Below are 20,812 nucleotides of genomic sequence, written 5' to 3' on the forward strand. Positions count from 1 at the left end.
GGCGGTCCGTTTTGGCCCTGCACTCCAACCGGGCAAACTCCGTAATTGAAGTCACCTGGTACCTGGGTCCTCTCCGTGCGTGCGGTCCATGGCGGCAGGCCCGAAAGTAATCACACTCAAGTTGCTCGCAGCCATACACAGTAGAAGCAGGCGTGCTGGCGGCCACCCGGCGAGACTTGCTCCGCAGAATGAAAGAGTGGCAAGTGTTTGGTTGAGTACAAGTACATACGTTTTATTTTCATGACAAATTGCACACATTGTACCTCTAAACTTTGCTGTCGGATCCATCTGAAAAGATAAAAAATCTTCATTTAGCAGCCACACAACACCTATTATAAATTTCACAAATACATTTGAACCATCCGCTATTGAACAATCGGCTTTCGTAGAAGCTTGTAAAAGCCATTTACTGAGAACCAAACCAATATGATTCATTGCATAAAATTCATTTCTCATAACAGTAAACAGCAAAAACCACAGGGCCAGGAAGAAGCAGACAAAATGTGCCTACTCGGACACCACTGTGTGCATGAAAGTCTTTACGGTTGTCTACAATTTTGTGCAAATAGAAAGTAGCTAAGGATGGGTGCCAAATACAATTCAATGCAGATGCCTTTCATTACATAGTACTCAATGCACAACTTAGTGAGCAAGGAACATTGGTAACATCTGAAAAAGGCCAGACACTTGTCCACAAGCATGATGATGATTGTGATTTTTGATGGCGCGAGGGAATCTGAGGACAAAGAGCACCATGGCACAAGGTATTTTCTTATTCTCAAGGTGGGGCAATGAACCATTTGGCAGGCATTTCACCCTAAAGAAGACGAGCACCAGGTGAGGAGAAAGCTTGTACCCATTGGATTGGTGGTTACACAGCACTTGCCCACAAGCAATCAGGAAGCATACTTCCCCGAAACGTTATGCTTTCAGTCATAGTTTCCATTATCTCAGCATCTGCACGAAAATGTACTAATCTATGATGTCAGTGAAAATGCAGCCACAGGTGCTGGTTGCAGCTCACTAAGGTATTCAAATATCTCTGCAGGGCGCCTCACGAGGAACAGATGCTTAAGTTTCCACAAAGGGCTCCTTGCAGAAATTTAACCGAAGGCCGCTGCCATGTTAACCTTTTCAAAATGATGGCCCAGAAAGACAAAGTGTAGTCATGTGTCTGATATAGAAAAAGGATGAAGGCATGAATCTTTCAGCTTCTTCAACAGCTCTGATGTGTTTGTAACTGGTATCGCTTGGTTTGGTTATTAGGGTTTAACGTCCCAAAGCAACTCAGCCTATGAGGGACGCCGTGTTGAAGGGCTCCGGAAATTTCGACCACCTGGGGTTTTTTAACGTGCACTGACATCGCACAGCAAACGTGCCCCTAGAATTTCTCCTCCATCGAAACTTGGCCGCCGCGGCCGGGATCGAACCCGCGCCTTTCGGGTCAGCAGCCGAGCGCCATAACCACTGAGCCACCACGGCAGGGCTGTTGCTGGTATTGCTTCGCACAGCTTCAGTCTTCTCTTTGACATTTCGTGAAATCATTCCATATCTGTGAAAGATCTCGCTCGCAAACATTTTGGTTCTAATGAAGGAGCAAAAAAGACCCATGTCCTAGGCCTTTTTTTTGTGACACTAAAGGAAGGCTCGCTTTTAGGGTCATTATTACGAAGAGGTCCATGTGGCAACAAACTTTGAAACAATTTCTGCAAGGGTTGAGTGTTCTGAAGCCTAAGAATTTCTCATGAGGCGCCCTGTAGATTGAGTGCTCTGAAGCCTAAGAATCTCTCATAAGGTGCCCTGTAGATGCATCAGAACACCTAAGTAAGCTGTTACTGAGTCCTCTAAGTGCTATGTCATTTGACATTAAGGGTATGTACTTTTCCTCGACACATGCAGTGATGATGTATATGTCGAGCGAAAGCATAAAAGACTTTGAAGAGTTGCGCTTCCAGATTGCTTGCGGAGGAAAGCACAAGAGTCTGGCCATGCTCAGCTGTTACCTTTGCTTCTTTTTTGTTGAGTTCTGCAGTGAGTACTACGTAATGACAGAAGGTATCTGCATCGACTCATGTTTAACATCTGTCTGTGCGACCTCCATCTTGCACAACACGACAGGCAACTCCATAATGCCCTTCATGCACCGAGTGTCAGTGTGTTCTGTCAGCTTCCTGGTCCTGTGTTTTCTATTCTTAAAGTTATTACTGCCTTCATTCTCCACTCCATGAAGCCTGAATGTGCTACACTGGGTTGCTCCACGCGTCATGCAGTAACCTGGCCATTTTTTTCATACATCGGAGGCACTCAGGTCGCAAGCCATGCTTACTATATTCAGCAGACAAGCGTACATGTGAGACATATCATTTATAACCAATTTTAACAGTGGTATTTCGTGCAAGAATATCTAAATGCTACTCAATTTTTGCTCAAATTTTCAGATACACACTCTTATTCAGATTAAAAACATAATTTGGCTACTGTGCTCTCGTGATGCCACGTCTTGAGTTTGCATCAGTAGCTTAGAATAGTGCCTCTGTTACCTCTGGCGATGAAATCGAAAATGTTCAGCAGAAGATTGTATGCATCCTTTGTGATAGATATATTGAGCGCTGTGGTTTCTAAGACTACGACTTTCTTCTAGCAGACCTTGGTATGTCTACCCTTTATGACATGGATTTTCTACATAAAGTTGTGCTCGGCTCTATTGACTGTGAGCCGTTATTGATGTCACTGCGATTTCGTGTGCCTCAGGGAAAAACCACCAAATGCTATGATAGATTTTATCCTGACATGCATGCCATTTCACCAATGACTCATTTGCAAATAACACAATTCAACTTTTTATGACACAGAAATATTTGCCTAATTTGCTGTTTTCATTGTTTACTCATTATGCTTGTTTTTCTTTACTATTATCATCGTATTTGTGACCATTTTTCTGTATTATGTCTGTTCACATCATGGTGTTTGTATTGACTTAGTGTGCACTCGTTTAGGCCAATTGGCTGTTCAGGCACATTTAAAATCAAATATTTACCTATCTATTTAAGCAGAAGCACAGCACCAAGGTACTCACCAACTGTTTGAAGCACTGTGCGCAAGTTCTCGTGCCGACATGAATACAGGTACTTTGGAATGCACACTGTCCAAGTCTTCATCATGCCATGCCGCTCCGACTCCCTGGTAGCAAAATTTTCCACTAAAAAAAAGAGCAATTTTGTTTATGTTAGACTAGTAATATTAAATTTTACTATATACTAGGTACTTCTCATCATTCTACCCCAGACTAAACCATACACCAGTGATCATCATGTTTTAATTTCGTTGTATATGATCACAAAATGTGGTGTAATTAACATGTTAGAAATTCTGGTCAAAATAAATCTGACAAAGTATTGTTTAAAAAAATCTGGGCACAAGGAAGAAGGAAGCTAGCCAGATAGCCTGGGCGAATGTTTTCAGTTTCATGCAAGCATCAGTACCCTTGCACACAAAATCTACAATTTAGTGGGTTTACCCTTCCAGAATGGAATTTCATGCTGCAACTATCTAGCTACGCGAAAAAAATTTTTAACTTCCATTCCAGAGAAAGGAAAGAAAATTCCTCTGGTTTTTCTTCACAAGCCTCTGCAAGTATACAATTCAGTGAATCTACTCTGCAAGTACGTGAACATACCAGCACGAGACAATGACAAGAAAGGAGACAAAGCAGGCGCTGACTCGCAACTGAAGTTTATTGAAGTAAACAGGGAGTACATAGAAAAGCCAAATAACACCACAAACCACACAGTTACAGATATGCTATACCACAACATGAGTAAAAGATCGCTCTTAACTTTCCTCTCATCTAGATAGTCCAACTCGTTGCATATTAACACGATGGACAGCACACTCACAGATTTGTCACCTAGTCATAAGATGTGTCTAGACTCGATAATTTTGCGGTTAATCTGCTCCGAATGTATCGCCAAAATGAGTGTTGCCAAAAGGAATGGCTAGCAGCCTTCACATTCCTTGCGATGTACAGATAAGTTAGAACCCCTACCAATATCCAAATATCTCTTGTGCTCCCGTAGTCTTACATTCACACACTTTCGAGTTTGACCAACATAAACCCAACCCCAAGGTAACAGTATCCGATGCACTACATACATTTTACAAGGCACATATGCTTTTCCAGGACCAAATTCACAAAATTATTCTTAACAATTTTACAGTTTGTAGAGAACTTATTAGGGGCCAAGAGCACCATTTCTGCGTCATACCTTCTGACCACATTTTTCAAATTGTGCGACAATCTACGTATGTACAGTAACACAGTCGATCTTTTGGTATCTCGATGGCTGGCCCCGGCCGTATCCTGCCAATCCCTGCGAAGGGGTTTTAGCTTTAACATGCTAAAGGGAAGAATGGCGCAGCATCAAGTAATAAGGACAGCAGGACAACAAGCACACGCACAAGTGCCAACCTTGGAGTGTGTACAGAATCCAAGAGCACGAGCTTGACAATCAGCACTGACAGTCAAGGAAATGAGAAAACACTGATTTGAACATTCAAGATTGAATGAGCCCGATCCTTGACTGCCAACGCTGAATGTCAAGCACACGCTCTTGGATTCTGTATCTGCTCCAAGGTTGGCACTAATGCGTGTGTGCTCTCCTGCTGTCCTCGTTACATGATGCTATGCCATTCTTACCTTTAGCATGTCTGACCAACTTGATCAATCTTATATGCTCAGCTTTAACAATTTATCACACACTCCTGCATGGTTGGGGAATAATGCTTTCATAAGCCTTAAAATGTGCTCATGGAGACCACTTGTCATGCTGTGAAAGCATCACTTCATCAATACCGAGCCTAGCCTAGATGACGCAATGCTATCTTTCACTAGCTTAGAATGATTCGGCCAATAGTCAAATAGCTGCTTGACCCTCCTGGGTGAATATCGGCAGCATACATGGCATGTGCAGAACATCAAGGTGAAGCCCAGAAACCGCAGCTCTTTTTGATGGGACATTTCCTCTAAGGAAATGCTAAGTTAAAGAAAGGCCTTGCTCCTTAAACAACTTGGCAATATGCACAGGTCCCACACTATCGCAACCTTTTGTAAAAGACCAGAAAATCAGACGCAGTGAAAGATTTTCCCCCAGCCCATGCAAGTTCTTGGCAATCACTCCATCCACCCTGCTTAAGAGAATATTACTTAGCACAGAGGCATTCAATCGATACATATACTAGACTTTTGAACATATGCCGCACAGCCATACTCCAGAAACATGCGCTTGAAATAAAAGGAGGTAAGTCCAAAAAAAAGACTATTACGCACCTGTTCCTAAACACAAGCTCATCATTGTGCTCCGATATACACATTCACAAGCTTTTCATAAAGGTCCTCATACGGGATGGAATAAAATAGTTCTACATCGACACTAACCACCAGACAATCTGCTGGATTGCCATTCTTCAGATACTCAACCACGCTGCGAATTGAGTACAAGAAACGGATCTTCAAGATGCGAAGTAGACAAATGCTTTTGCAAATAACCAAAATTTTGCAAGAACCCTTTTCTGAAATTTATCTGAAGAGCATGCTAGTGAATAGCATTTATTTTAAGAGCATGGCTGTAGAGTACTGCAGTGTGGTATGTGTTCAAAAATCTGGTATATGTAGTGGTTCGAAGATGGGCCTTGTGCTAAGAGATATTTTAAGTAGGGTGTATAGAATGATTGTCAAGGACTTGCATGGACTGGGGGAAAAAATCTTTTGCTATGTTGATGATTTTCTGGTCTTTTACAAAGGTTCTGATAATTTGGGATGTGAACATATTCTTAGGTTTACCTTGGAGCAAATGTCGCCACAAAAAGAGCTGTGGTTTCTGGACCTTACCTTGATCTGCACACACCATGTGTGCTGGTGATATTCACCCAGGAGTGTTAAGCTGCTACTTGGACACAGGTTGGCTATTAGAAGCTAGTGAAATATAGCATTGGACTGTCGAGCCTGGGCTCAGAATTGATGAAGTCATGCTTTCTTAGCATGGCGACTAGTTTCCAAGAGCACATTTTAGGTTAATGAACGCAGGATTTTCTAACCATGTTATTGCAAGAGCATACAATAAATTGTTAAAGAAGCCGAAAGCTTTTCACGGCGACCGGCGCAATCAGGCCGGGGCCAGCCAGCGAGATGCCAAAAGACCGGTTGTGTTACCGTACGCACTTAGATTGTCGTACAAATTGAAAAATGCGGCCAGAAGGTATGATGGAAAAGCGATTTTCTTGGCCCCTAATAAGTTGTTTAAAATATGCAAAATTGTTAAGAATAATTCTGTGAATGTGGCTAGAGAAAAGTACACATGTGGTGTGAAATGTATATGTACCTTGTAAAATGAACATGGTATCAGACACTCTATCTTGTGGTCGGGTCTATATAGGTCAAACTGGAAGGTGTATCAATGTAAGATTACAGGAGCACAAGAGGGTAGGGGTTCTAACTTTTCTGTATATTGCAAGGGATTTGAAGGCTGCTACCCTTTCCTTTTGGCAGCACACATTTTGGCAGTAAATTCAGAGAAGATTAAATGGTAGATTATTGAGGCTAGACACACGTTACGACTCGGTGACTAATGTGCAAGTGTGTTGTCTATCGCACTAACACGCAATGAGCTGGACTATCTCGATCAGGGGAATGTTCAGGGCCATTGACTTATGTTGTCATGTATGCTTATCTGTAATTGTGCGGTTTGTGGTGTTGCTTGGCTTCTTCATGTATTCCCTATTCACTTCAATAAACTATGGCCGCGACACAGCGACTGTCTTGTCTCTTGTCTCGTCTTTCGCACTGGTAGAATTACCATGATGTCTCACATCTGCAGAAATCCAACACGACATTTTCCTCTTCACACTTGAGGTTCAGTGCATAATAAAGCCAACACCAGTCATCCGCAAGAAAAGTTCATGGCTCCATTAACACCGCCTCCTGCTTACAAGACACAGTGCGGCATTCATTGTAGATTCTACCTGCAACACAGAAAGCAAAGTTTTAGTTTGAGTGGACTAGACTAGGAAAGCAGCACAAAATAGCTACAGCCAAACGGCCGAGCTGAAAGAAATAGAGGTTAGCATAATAGTGAATATACTGATATAGTTTTGTGTAACATCTTCTATTCATATAAAATGTACCCTTTTTTTTCTTATGCTGACGCCTGGGCACACAATTTGTGCACTTATTGCATGGGCCCGAACTAGCAGCTTGCTAAGGGCCCAGATGCTTTTATCACCCTGTTTGAATAACCTTCATCCAAAGTGAATAAACTGATACTGATATTGCATGCAAGATATATGCATGATATATTGTGATATTCAACACTGCTACCATTGGCTTAGCCAACTATTTATGCATAACAAAAAATGCAGTATCACATAAATACTGATACAGTACTATTAGTGTTAATATTAGCAGTGCAGGTTCAATGAAAAAAAAAGGGGCCTAGTGTTAGCTGCCATTCCCACAGCAGGCTTGTGACCAATCGCCAGTTTAAAGGAAAAAGGAATGACTGAAAAGGGAGAGAGCCAGTAGGAAGGAAGACAGGCATAAAAAAAACATAAAATGACATAGGATACAATAGGCAGGCAAAGTTATTTAGACAGCACCCACAAAAGAAACATTAACACCCAAGTAAAGATGTACAAGACCAACCAGACCATTGTGCACAGTGGATAACTTGTTAACCTCATTTAGCCCAAAATATATTTTCATATATACTTGTGCTATAAAGTGATTACATTCAATTATAGCATAACTGACCGACTGAAACCAAAACAGGGATGAAGGGCGGTGAATGAGCCCCAGGCGTGATGCTTCTGCCTTCCTAGTGGGACACAGAAGGATCATTCAATCGAACATCGGGTCTCTGAGATTAATATGTAGTTTAATATTAGCGGAAAAATAGAAGTAGTAACAACAAAGCAAGCAATGTAGCTGAACATTGTTCTATGCACATGAGAAAGAAAAGCATTATGAATAACCAAGTATGCAATGTTTGTAGCTGCACATTTCTTCATACACGTGTCTAAAACACATGCGCATGATTTGCCACAAGATAGTGTCTCGTTTAGATAGGTTACCTGCTATGGCAGTAGTGCACAATCAGGCTGGAATGAAATGCAAACAGCGCCTATGAACAAGACAAAATATTTCACCTGTGTGATTTCAGCTTGACTATGCAGCTAGCCTGATTCCTGTTTCTGGTTAAGAGATCTACCTAATACATATATATGAACCCTTTCTAAATGTATACCTCGCTGGAAAGTAGAAAAGGCTGTCACTTCCAACACCAAGCAGATATGTGAAATCTGTAAGAACTCCTTGAAGGCAAGAGTCTGGAGACAAGCTTCTAGACCCACTCTGAAGGATGTAGATTTGGTGTTTAGTGTGGCATATAATTACTTCTGCATTAATAGCGAGCATGTAAGGCCAATACAAGGTGCTTCTGAATTTGGTCGCCTAAAATTTGCTTGGGAGAACGCAAAATAATGCTAAAGAGCAATCTATAGACACAATATTGCATGCTGAATAAACAACAATAAAAAAAGAAGGCAATGCTCTGGAAGCACCTTCAGTCATTCAAGACAAAAATGATGGGGCATGCTGATGCTGCTGATTGAACAATGGAAAAAAGCGACTACTGCTTACTTATAATAAACGCTTTCTCTGAGCAAGCAATGAAAGAGAGCTGTAACTCATGAAACCTCACGTCATTCTTTTTACAAAAGAGGAATTTAAAAGGTTGCAATGCAAGAATCCCTGCCATAATAGTATTCTCCTCACACTTGGGTTACACAAGCCAAGGCTTTTAACAGCATGGGTTTTTGCATGTCTTCATTCTGAAGCATTACCCGGTTGAAGCGACACAAAATATTTACTTCCCCATGAACCTGTGCGTGTAGCATAATCACAGAAAATATTTTTTACACTGGACAGAAATACAACAGCATAGTGGCGTAACTGACACACAACAGGCTTCGGGGACAGTGCAAGACAATGATCTGAAATCCTACACAACAGACCTGCGACATTACAATGGCTAAATCCTTGATAGTAGTATTTAACAGCCATCTAAATGCTCGTGCGCAACAGGTGGGAGCACTATACTGCGAAGCAACAGTAAACCTTTGCACTAGTCTAAATAAAAGTGCGCCTCATTGCGACTTCCACTAAACTTTTTTGCTCCCAGTGCAACAAAGCAAGTACACAGGAGGCTCGAATGCCAACGATACGATGTGTTAGGCTATCATGTCATCATCTTAACATAAACAATGCATGTGGTCTCTGTTCCGGACTGCCAATCAGCCTCGAGAAGACAAAGATGCTTATAAAAAAAGAACAAAGCAACAAGCTCTCAAACCTCACAGTGAACATAGAAGTAGTAGAACCATGTAACCTAGCCAATAGTTCGAAGCTAAGCAGCAGAAGAAAATATGTTAAGGCCAGGACTGAGCAAACAGAAAATCATGGAGGGAACCTAAAAGCAGCAATAAGCAATGAGAGTGGAGTTGCCTTGATGTTCATTGTCAATACCTACTGCTCAAAGTAAAGGAAACCAGGGTATAAGAAATACAGCATTTCATATTATGCTTTGAGCAAATGCAGTGAGAATGAAACAGACTAGAGACTTGTCTTAGAACATTTTCACTCTTTACTTTGCACCAGAGGAAAATAAATTTGTGTGCAGTTCACCTACTGCTTGACACTGTCCTGGAAGGAATGAATCCAGGTCTCGAAAAGTCTACAGAGAGAATACTGATGCTGCATGTGCATTTTTCTCTAGACTCCCTCGTTTATTCCTTGCCTTAGGTTCAGGAGCCCACCGAGACACAGTTACTGCCCCATTTCCTTTCCTCAAAAACCAATTTTAATTTCTTTTCTCTCAACTGTCCTGAAATGTGTATAAGTTACCAATTTTTTTAGTGCCTAATTACATACTGTAATTTTTGCAAGGAATATGAGATTGATGGACAGGAAAAAAAAGTCTGGAATGGTACCTTAGGTAACTTTGCACCTGGACAAACAGCTGACCCACTGGGCGTCCCCAAGGGCTCTGCTGCGAGGCGTCCCTAGCAACAGTAGCCGGTTGTCCAGATCCAAAGGAACCACGCGAATGATTACCGAAAAGTTTAAGGACAGCAGATGCATGAACACAAAACAGCTTTTCAGCACTGTTGCAGTGGGATGAACGGTTCCAAATCTCGACTATACCTGGTAATAAATAAATTATCAGAAGACCATCTCGAGCGCAGAATGATCTCAAAGCACATTCGACACGCACTACCAACATGGACAGCCTGTGCTTAATTGAATCCAAAAGTTTACGCTGATCGACCAATGTTACTTCAAATAGAGACAGAAAGCGCATGCACGTTGTGCTGATGTTACCGTGAACATAACATGCGACGAGACACAGGATTACTATAGAAACAAAAAATCTCTGCCTCTCCCGCAACCGAGAGTAGAGTAAGCATGAAATGTTTACGGGCCTAATGTCATCTCGGTGGACACCCGAACCGCACCGTACAGGAAGGGAGGAACGCCACCACCCGTTCAGCGCGATGCCTTGCCATTTGGTTTTTTGAGGAAAGGAAATGGCGCAGTAATTCTCTGCCATCTCGGTGGACACCCGAACCGCACCGTAAAGCAAGGGAGGAACGCCACCACCCGTTCGGCGCGATGCCTTGCCCTTTGAACGCAGCGCTTCTCCCCCGGGCCCCTGTGCACCTGCGCAGCTTTGCTTCGATGCGCGAAGCCCCTAAGAGATCACGTACGACAACGAAGTGTACGTGGCATTTATGTGCTTTTTGCAGGTGTTATTAGAAATCGGAAATTATAATTCCGTGCATTATCAAACGCACAGCGCGACTGATATCTTGATAAACATTGAGAAGGCACTGGCAGCAGTTATTTTTTGTGACTGGTTTGGAGACCAACCGTTGCTTGCATGCCGGTCGCGTAGGAGGGCTTAGAGAGTCTCGTTAAATCTCGTTAAGTCTCGTACGGTGCCCGGATGTTCTCGTTTCAGAGCCCGGATGACTGGAATTCAGTGCCCGGATGACTCGATTTCAGTGCCCGGATGACTCGATTTCAGTGCCCGGATGACTCCATTTCAGTGCCCGGATGACTCGATTTCAGTGCCCGGATGACTCGATTTCAGTGCCCGGATGACTCTATTTCAGTGCCCGGATGAGTGGATTTCAGTGCCCGGATGAGTGGATTTCAATGCCCGGATGAGTGGATCTCGGTCTCGGCGTGACGTCACCACACTGCCGACAACGGGGGCTAAAAGCATTTCATGCTTAAAAACCGCTTTCAAAATCTGAGAACAAATTGCTTGCCTTCTCACAACTTCACCAAACCGGAGACAATGCCGTGTGGCTGCCGCCAGTCACTCGCGATGCACAGAAACAATAAAAATGCAATTCCGCTGACTTTCCTTGAGCAATTTTCAGTCGATTAAACTTCAAACTGTTCGTACCGACCACCGTTCACCTCACCAAGCATGTGTGCACGGAGGAAGCAAAATTTACGCGGGCAAGTCAGCCGCGCAAAACGCCGAGCACGATGCCATTTGCAGAGCTATGGCATAGGCTATGGTGGCTAGCAGAGTTGCACGGGAAATTCATAGCGTCATTCGCGTATTCGCATCCATGCTTACATCGCTGACGCCGCAAAAGCGCACCACCTTGAAAACATATCAGATGTATTTAATTTTACCGTAGCTTTTTTAGCTGACAATTTGAATGGTTTTACATATTAAAATTTTCTTTTCGTTTCATGAGCATTGTTACCACAAGAGCGCAGTGCTTGGCCGTGACGAGTCGAAGCGCTAGCCAAGCCCGCAGTCGGAACCATGTGCGGATTGTGTGGTGTTGAGTGAACAGGTGCTTTAGAACGGTTTTTGTTCTTCCGTGTTCGCTGCGTGCGTCCTGCGCGCTGTATTGTCGTTACGGTGTGTGTATGCGTGCGGCCCGTACGCCGCATTGGAGTGTACAACCGCTTGCTGTCCCATGCGGCATCGATGCATAGTAAAACGACCGTGCAGAATGTGCGTTACAATGCCAGTGGCCCCGCACGAAAGAGGAGACTTGAAGCCGGCGGAAAAGCTGCTCACCCTCGTGGGACTGCAAGAATCTGGCGAGGAACAGTCGACACACGTTTCGGTGGATGATTGCGTTTATCAAGCTAAAAAATTCAGCACTGGCCAATAGCACTGATGAGCTGCTGCTGCATCATGATAAACACCTGTCTAAAGTTTATTACAAGCTTGTTGGATGTGAACGTGGCCTTGAGTGGTATTCGTCGAGCAGCGGCCCTCAGGAGGTGGAACCAGTCGATACCTGAAGACGATTACTGTATGCCCGCGCCCTGGCGCCTCGTTTCCAACCGAATGCGTTGGCGTTATTTATATCTGAATTTCACACGTAGTTGAACTTTCGCAAATATTACAGCCGCATCTTTCAAACGTCCCGTGTGAAGAGGACCCTTTTTCATATTTTTTTGATGGGAGGGGGTGGGGGAATGAGCGGCTGCTCAAATGTCATTCTTTATAATTTTGAGCTTATTTTCCATATATGTGCCAGGTTGGCCCATTCTTGCCTCTTGGTTGCATGTAAGCAATGCATTTATTGGGCATAAATTTCTTCGCTGTTGTATTGGCACAGGGTTAATGATTCTCATTGTATTGTGGTGACACATCATTGTATGCACTCCTTGCAGAATGTCTAAGGGGGTAATAAATTACTGAGCAGAGAGTATACATTGTGATAAAAGCGAGGAACATTACTGATTTACTTCACACTTGGCATGTTCCGTTGTCGTTAGTGGTTGCAAATGCCTTGCCTGCTGCCTTCCAGTGTAGGGGCGAGAGGCATGTCAAGCTCTACTTTGCAGCTTTTTTCTGTCCACTCTTTACTGGTCAACATGGTAAAATAAACTGAACATAATGCATGCTTGCTGAGACTTAGCTTAGACTACAATTCATTTATTTACTCTCAGGGCCTATCAGCGCCAGATAGAGGAGTGGGTGGCTAACAAAAATACATGTGTAATAGGCAGATTAGTTAAGGTGATTATACACAGCATACTATACTTGAAGGCGTCGGATGCAGTGATGGACATGACGAAGGCAGAGAAGATGTGACAGTTGGAAACGTAGAGAAGTAGAGATCTGCGTGAGCTTACACATGACTTAAGGTGAACACTAGCAAAAAATTAAGAAGGTGCAGAAGACTTTGGTCAGAGTTAAAGCTAGTTTAACAAAGAAAAGAACCTCTCAGCAAGCCAAAATGAGCACATGCAAGCAGTTACGTAAACATGGAACATAAAACTTTTTGGATGGAAGAAAAGCGAAGGCACATTGCTCATTGTGACGTTGCTTAAAAAATGGGTGTCTAGTTGTTCATCTTCATATCCGGTTCTTCCACACCTAGCAACTGAAATGCCATCAATGAGGAGCATCTCCAATCACTCTAATTGCATGGGAGGTACACATCTCCAGATGTCAGAGGCTTGGTGTCTCATTTTAGTCTAGATAGTTTAGTAGATATAAACATTACCACATCTAAGAGGCATGTGGTAGCCTTGCAGGGGGTGTATTTTGTAAGTCTTACAGCATGTTGTGCAATGCTGGCATGTTTCATTATTTACATTGCAGTAATATGTTAGCACAGGCGAGAAAGTTTGTAACTGAGCAGAAAAAATCAATATTCATGCCATGTCTTAGCAGCATTCTTAGTACCATATAAAACATAGTGCGTATAAGGAACTCCTCATTTTTTTATAATTTTTCTTTCTGAGCACTGGTTTTTTGCAAGTTAGCAGGTTTCTACAGTCTTCTGTGGCTGTCGACTGGCCCGCATGTTTGTCAAAGCTGCAGAGTTCATGATGGGTCGTGTCAGTGCAAGCTAAATAAAGGTGGATAGGAAATTCATGCTTCCAGAGTACATTGCAGAAAAAAACAGCTATTATTTCCTAGTGAGGATGAGGGAGCAGCACCGACGGTGCACATCCTCCTTGTCACTACAGCAATTATGGCTGCTCACTGCTTTTTTGCAGCGTTTCATTTATCCGCAGGAAGACCAGGCATTAATGGCCGGCTATAGGTACCTAATAAATTGAACATTGCAATTAGCAATATTTTGTTGTGCCTGTGCTTTTGTTATCCGTGAAGGAGTTAGCGTTTTTGATTGATGGTTGTGTAGCAAAGATGTGACTGCTACATTGCACTTCATTCACAAATTTGTTTGCCCATGCTTTTGGCTTTCTCAGTGGTTCGTTTCCTTGTCAAACGGCAGACGGAAATTAGGCTTTCACCTTGTTTGTAATGTTTGTATGTAATGTTTGTAATGTATTTTCAGCTGTTCAATTTAGAGAAGTTGTCTAACCATTGTCTGTGTCTAAATTTTTTTTTATCTCTTGACCTCATTAAGCTGCATTTCTAAATTATTTATTAAATGCATTTATTAATTGTTACCCTGTCATGTGGTTAGCAACATCGTGAAAATATTTTTTTATGAAGTCAACGTTCTTCTTTTAAAGTTATTGCAAAGTAAGTCCTTTGCTATTTAATGTTGCTCACAATTTGTAGCAATCCCTCAACGTTGAAGCAACATTATCCGTCACTTGGGTCTAATTTGATTATCACCCCCCCTCGGATCTTCAACTTTGCACATGGGGTTAATCTCATTTTCGCCATGCTAGTTTGCGGACATTGTTGAACAAGAGTAAACCACACAGATCGGAAATGGGACGTCATGTGGTGCCTAGTCCGGGGGCCAACAGTTACGGCGAGTAATACGTTTCAGAAAATGCATAATACGGCCAGCCACCTTCACGAATGTGTTACGGATGGACCCTCCATTTCAGATGCAACAGAGCAAGCGTTTGTTCTGTTATGGAGAGTTTGTACGTAACATTCACGGAATTTTTTTGCAGTGAGGGTCACCTCCCAGTCCTCCCGAGTTGGGTTGGGAATGGGGGAATAGCCGGGTTGGAGGAGCAGGCCCACACCATGTGATAGATGTCAGAAGACACTGCACTACAGTGCGGACAGCTGCCGTTAAAGGAGGGGTCAAAATGTTTGTGCTGCCGGGCACAGAAATGTATCGGTGAGAAGGCGGAGAAGGAGCCGCTCATCCGCCTTCTTAAGGCCTTTACATGGGCGAGGGTAAAGGCGACGACTGTCTTGATAATAGCCTGTAATATCTTTGAAGGTATAGAACGGAATAGGATCGGGTTCCTGAGATCGGGTGGGGAGGAGAGAACAGCCCGGTGAGAGAGCGCGCGGGCGGCCGCGTCCGCTGCCTCGTTTCCTGCCAACCCCTGGTGAGCAGGGGCCCATATAAGGTAACGGTGTGCGGGATCTGTATGCCGTATGCAATTTTGATAGATTCGAAAGGCTAGGAAGAGAGTGCAGCCTTGTTCGACGTTCCGACAGGCCCCTCGCGAGTCTGTGATTATGTATTTTGATTCGGAATGTGAGCCCGCGAGAGCAATCGCGACCTCTTATGCTTGTGTTGCACTAAGGGCTCTGAAGGTGAGGCCATTAACTGTGTTGCTGTTGTGAACTACTGCGGCCGCGTAACATCTCCCATGGTGAGGACAGGAAGCGTCCACGTAGTATACACCAGTTTTGTTGCCATAATGTCGGGCTAGCGCTTCCGCTCATGCCAGGCGCCGACCGTTATGGTCTTCGTGTGGCATGTTGGCTGGAAGAGGCCGGACGTGGAGGGCACGTCTCCACAGTTCTGGGATGTGAAACCTGTCTTCCATGGGAGTGGAGTGTTTGATATGGAGTCGAGCAAGAAGCCGGCGACCCGACTCCGTTAGCGACAAGGGCTCCCGGAAAGTATTCACCACCTGTGATGTGCCCACCACACTGGTAAGGCATTTTTGGAACTCGGCGTGTCGGCAGTGGTGCGTCGGACAGGGGAGCGCCGTACGTTCCAGCCCCGCGTTGCGCGGGTGCGCGTGCCAGTGGTTTGCGCGAGGCAGGCACGAGGACCGTAGAGCTGCGTGTCAGCAAACCGAGGTGTTGACGAAGACACCGCAGCACAAGTCTGGTCGTTCAAGCGTGGAAGTGGCAGCTGTCGGACGTTAGATCCGAGCTGCTAATGACTTCCCTTGAATCATCGACTCAAGATCATTAAGCCTCATTCAAGCGTGAGGTGGCAGCCGTCAGACTTCGGGTCTGTGCTGCGACTGAATCTACGACGCAGGCCTACTGCAATTGCCTTTTTGCTGTCAAGACATCCTTAGATAGGCTGCACAAGCCTACGGCGTTTTGGAACGCCATCGAGAAGACCCGGCCACGGTTTTCCTGCTGCTGCTGTCCAGTTCTAGGGGGCGACTTACAAGAGTTCGTCAGCGTCTCCTGTGTCATCTCCGTTCCTGCTCTCCTGGCTCTCTACCACCGCCTCCCTGGACGCAACGCCAGCGACGCATCGCAACTCGCCAACCCGCGTCTGTGTCACCTGCAAGGCCTTCCCGCTCCAACTGGGACGCTTTGTATCCGGTGAACTCTCTCCTTTTTGTCTCTAGTGTTGTACGCGTTTCTAGTGTGTGTTTTCCTTGATGTTTTTGTATCTTTTATTGGCTCCTTTTGGCTCAGTGGCTATGGTGCTAGGCTGCTGGCCCGAAAGACGCGGGTTCGATCCCGGCTGCGGCGGCTGAATTTCTCTGGAGGAGAAATTCGAGGCCCGTGTACTGTGCGATGTCAGTGCACGTTAAAGAACCCCAGGTGGTCGAAATTTGCGGAGCCCTCCACTACGGCGTCTCTCATAGCCTTAGTCGCTTTGGGATGTTAAACCCCATCAACCAAACCAAACCTAAAATATAAACACGGCTTCGTTTTGTTTTGTTTGATTTCTTTGTTCCTTTCCTCGAACCTGCACGCGAAAGCGTTCACCTTCAGCAGTCGGGGACGCGTCCACCCGATTCGCGACACCACCCCAAGGGCCATAAGCCGGCTATTTGAAGTAGTGACGGGGAGGTCAAGGGCACGTTTAATAATTTGGCGAACGTTGACCTCAAGCGCATCCTCCTCTTGTTTCCGTAGGTGGAGATAAGGATTCGAGTAGAGAATTCGACTGGTTACAAAGGCGTTTGCCAGCCGCAAGGCATCCTTGCTTCGTAAACCCCCACGTTTGTTGGAAACCCGGTGGACCATGCGGCCCCCCTGGTCCCCCACGTTACAGAGTTTGGCCAATGTAGTGTGTGGCCGTCTGTGTTTGTAGATGTAGAGTCCGAGTACCCTTATCTCATCAATTTCGCGTATGGGACTACTATCAAGAGAAAGATATATTTTAGTTGTGCACTTTTGTGAGTGTCAGAGGTGCACAAATTCAGATTTTTGAGGGGAACATTGAAGACCGGAGCGGCGAGCGTAGCGGTCCAATATCGTCGCCGCTGTTTGCAGGCTGGTTTCAATGTCCCCTGTGCTGCCCTGCGTGGTCCACAGAGTGATGTCATCAGCGTACAGGGCATGCTGCACGACGGCGACACCACTCAGCTGGGCCGGCAGATGCATCATGGCCAGACTGAAGAGCAGCGGGGAAAGTACCGCGCCTTGGGGGGTTCCCCGCGTGTCGAGTAGATAAGGACCATGCTCTCTATCTTGGATTCGGATGTAAGATTGACGATCCATTAAACACTGGTTTATGTACCGGAATGTGTTGAGGCCACAGTCTGTCAGGATTAAGCTAGTGAGTAGGATCTTGTGTGTTCCATTGTCAAATGCTCCTTTAAGATCCAAGGCGAGTACTACCCGGTCATTATGGGGGCATTCGAGGGGGTCTAGAACTTCCCGATTAAGTTGCAGGAGGACATCCTGTGCGGATCTGTGTGGGCGGAATCCGAGCATGGTTCTCACAAAGACATGTTTGTTTTCAAGATATGCAGATAATCGATCCCGCACCATCGTCTCCATTAGTTTGCTCTCAGAGGAGGTGAGAGGGATGGGGCGGAAGTTATCTGTGTCAGTTTGGTTTCCTGCTTTAGGAATAAAAGTGCCCAGAGCCGTTTTGCAGTCCATTGGCAAGGGGGTGTGCCCGCGCCAAATTGCATTGATGTAGTCGAGGAGGGACCGGTATGCCAAGTCGGGCAGGTTCGTCAAAAGCTTCACGGTGACCTTATCCCTTCCTGGCGCAGTGCTCCGTTTGATTTTGGCGAGAGCCGCCCGCAGATCATGGAGCTGGAAAGGTTGATCCAGCTCTCTGTTCTCTCTGCCTGCATAAGAGTACGCAGATCCAGGTGGTGGGGAAAAATATTTTTAATACTCAGAGAGAGCTTGGGGATCAGAAGACCCCGCTACATGGTCGGTATCCTTAGTCCGGGACACCGCACAACGAGGCCCTGTCTCGCGCCCGCTTTACTAGAGCCCTTTGGGACTCCAGTGTGGAGCAGTTGAGGAGGACAGTCTCCCATGCCTCTAGGGTGGGGGTGGGGGAAGGGGGATGGTGAGGATTCTGAGTACATGCCCACACCATGTGAAACATATCGCAGATCTCTCCACAGTGCGGGCAGCGCCCATCTGTGTTCGGGTCGAAGAGTTTTGCTATGGCAGGACAGAGAAGAGTTCCTGTCTGCAGGCGCCGCAGAGTTCGCTCCTCCGCCTAACTCAGCCCCTTGGCAGGTGCCAGGTATAGGCGGTGGCTGTCGCAATAATGAATTAGGATTTCGCGGAACCGCAGAAGTGGTTTTTGAGCTTCTGAGCCAGGAGAGCTAGGATGAGGAGTCCGGTGTGTGAGCGCTCGGGCGGCCGCATCAGCGGCCTCATTGCCTCGTAGACCCTGGTGGCCAGGAGCCGAGATCACTGTTGTGCGAGTTGGATCGGCGGGAGCGCGTCTTAGAATTTGGGAGGCAACAGGTGATATTTCCCCTGCAAGATAATGTTCACAGGCCCGGCGAGAGTCTGTGATAACCGTTCTCGATTTTGGATCGGCGGCAGGGAGAGCTATTGCGACTTCTTCCGCTCGTGTTGAATTTGGGGCATGAAAAGATAGCCCATCGACATTCATTCCCCGGTGGACTACGGCAGCCGTGTAGAATCCCGCGGGCGACGGCCCTGTTATGTCCTCGTAGTAGATGCCCTCTTTAGATCCATATTGCCTCTCAAGCGTGCGAACCCGCGCTTGTCGTCTGCCTTCATGTGAAGCCATGTCCATGTTACGCGGGAGCGGAGCGACCCAGAGCATGTGGCGCCACAGCACCGGGATGTTCTCCGTTCCCTCTGGTATGCATGTGTGTTGGAAGTGTAAGCGGTTTAGCAGGCGGCGCCCAGGAACCGTCTGCGATAGCCACGTATATTGGTTCACGAGGTGGGCCTCCCGCAACTCGTGATAGGAGTTTACCACTCCCAACGCCTTCAGTTTGGCGTTGGAGGTAGCCACCAGGAGGTCCAGTGCTCGCTTTGTTGCCTTCCTGATGATGGCGTCAATGCGCTCGTCTTGTTTGGTGGTGCGTAGGTACGGCACGGCATAGAGGATCCGGCTGGTCACGAAGGCATGGGCGAGCCGCAGCGCGTCCCTGCCCCGCAGACCACCCCGCTTGTTGGAAACACGGTGGATCATGCGCCCTACCTGTTCACCTATGCGCTTGAGTTTCGCTATAGTGGAGTCCGGCCTAAGCTTGTTATTGATGAACAGACCGAGGATCCGGAGCTCTGCCACTTCTCTGATGGGACCGCCCGACAGAGATATGTGTAGAGACGTGTTGTGCTTGTGGTTTGTCCTGACGTGTAGAAGCTCTGATTTGGCGGGAGCACATTGGAGACCACAGTCGGCAGGATATGCATCGACCATGGAGGCCGCCAGCTGCAGGCGGTCCTCCATCTTCCCAAGGATCCTCTCGGTGGTCCAGATTGTAATGTCGTCTGCGTAGAGCGCGTGCTTTATGCCCTCCACCTGAGCCAGTCGGCCGGGAAGATGCATCATGGCGATGTTGAAAAGAAGCGGTGATAACATCGCCCCCTGTGGTGGGCCTCGTGTACCCATGGAGTACGGGCCGTATTCCTCTTCCTCAACCCGGAGGAGTGCCTGACGCGCAGAGAGAAAGTCTCTGACATAAGCAAAGACCTTCACCCCCCAGTTAGTGGTGTTCAAGTTAGACAGTATGGCACCATGTTTAACATTGTCAAACGCCTCCTTAAGATCGAGGGCGAGAATGGCCTTGTCGTTTTGTTGCAAGGCTGTGGGTTGTATTATGTCCCTGTGTAGTTGGAGTAGGACATCCTGTGCAGACATGTGCGGGCGGAACCCGAACATAGTGTCTGCAAAGAAGCCCTTACCCTACATGTATGGAGAGAGGTGATCCCGAACCATCGTCTCCATGAGCTTTCCCACACACGAGGTGAATGAGATGGGTCTCAGGTGGTCCGTAGTCACGGCTTTACGTGCTTTGGGGATGAACGTCACAAGCGATCTTTTCCATTCGAGTGGGAGCGGACACCCATCCCAGATCTGATATATGTATTGTAGCAAATGGAGGTATGCAGAGTCGGAGAGGTTCGTCAACAGTTTGACTGTTATGCGATCCCGACCCGGTGCCCCACCTCGGCGCATTTTAGCCAGGGCCGCCTTAAGGTCATGCAACTCGGAAGGGGCGTCTAAATTCTGATTTGGCTTGCCGGAGTACGTGTACTCGGTCCCAACCGGGTCATTTGTGCGGCAGAGATACCTGTCGCACAAAGTGTCCGCAAGTTGCGCCGTCGTACCTTGGTACCCGTGCAAAGCCCGCCGGAGCTGTTTTTACGTCTCCCCTTTCGTT

General features: G+C 46.1%; 1 protein-coding gene and 1 pseudogene across 1 annotated transcript in view; one reads left to right on the forward strand and one right to left on the reverse strand.

Moving 5' to 3' along the window:
• Nucleotides 1-20,812, forward strand: part of LOC149333097 (uncharacterized) — a 104,997-nt gene that overhangs the window by 20,287 nt on the left and 63,898 nt on the right. The gene's annotated exons all lie outside the window — the stretch shown is intronic.
• On the reverse strand, nucleotides 18,373-20,391 carry LOC149333098 (uncharacterized; annotated as a pseudogene).

The sequence above is a fragment of the Amblyomma mixtum genome, chromosome 8, assembly GCF_055824585.1.
Source record: "Amblyomma mixtum isolate Tamu chromosome 8, ASM5582458v1, whole genome shotgun sequence".
Taxonomy (NCBI): Eukaryota; Metazoa; Arthropoda; class Arachnida; order Ixodida; family Ixodidae; genus Amblyomma; species Amblyomma mixtum.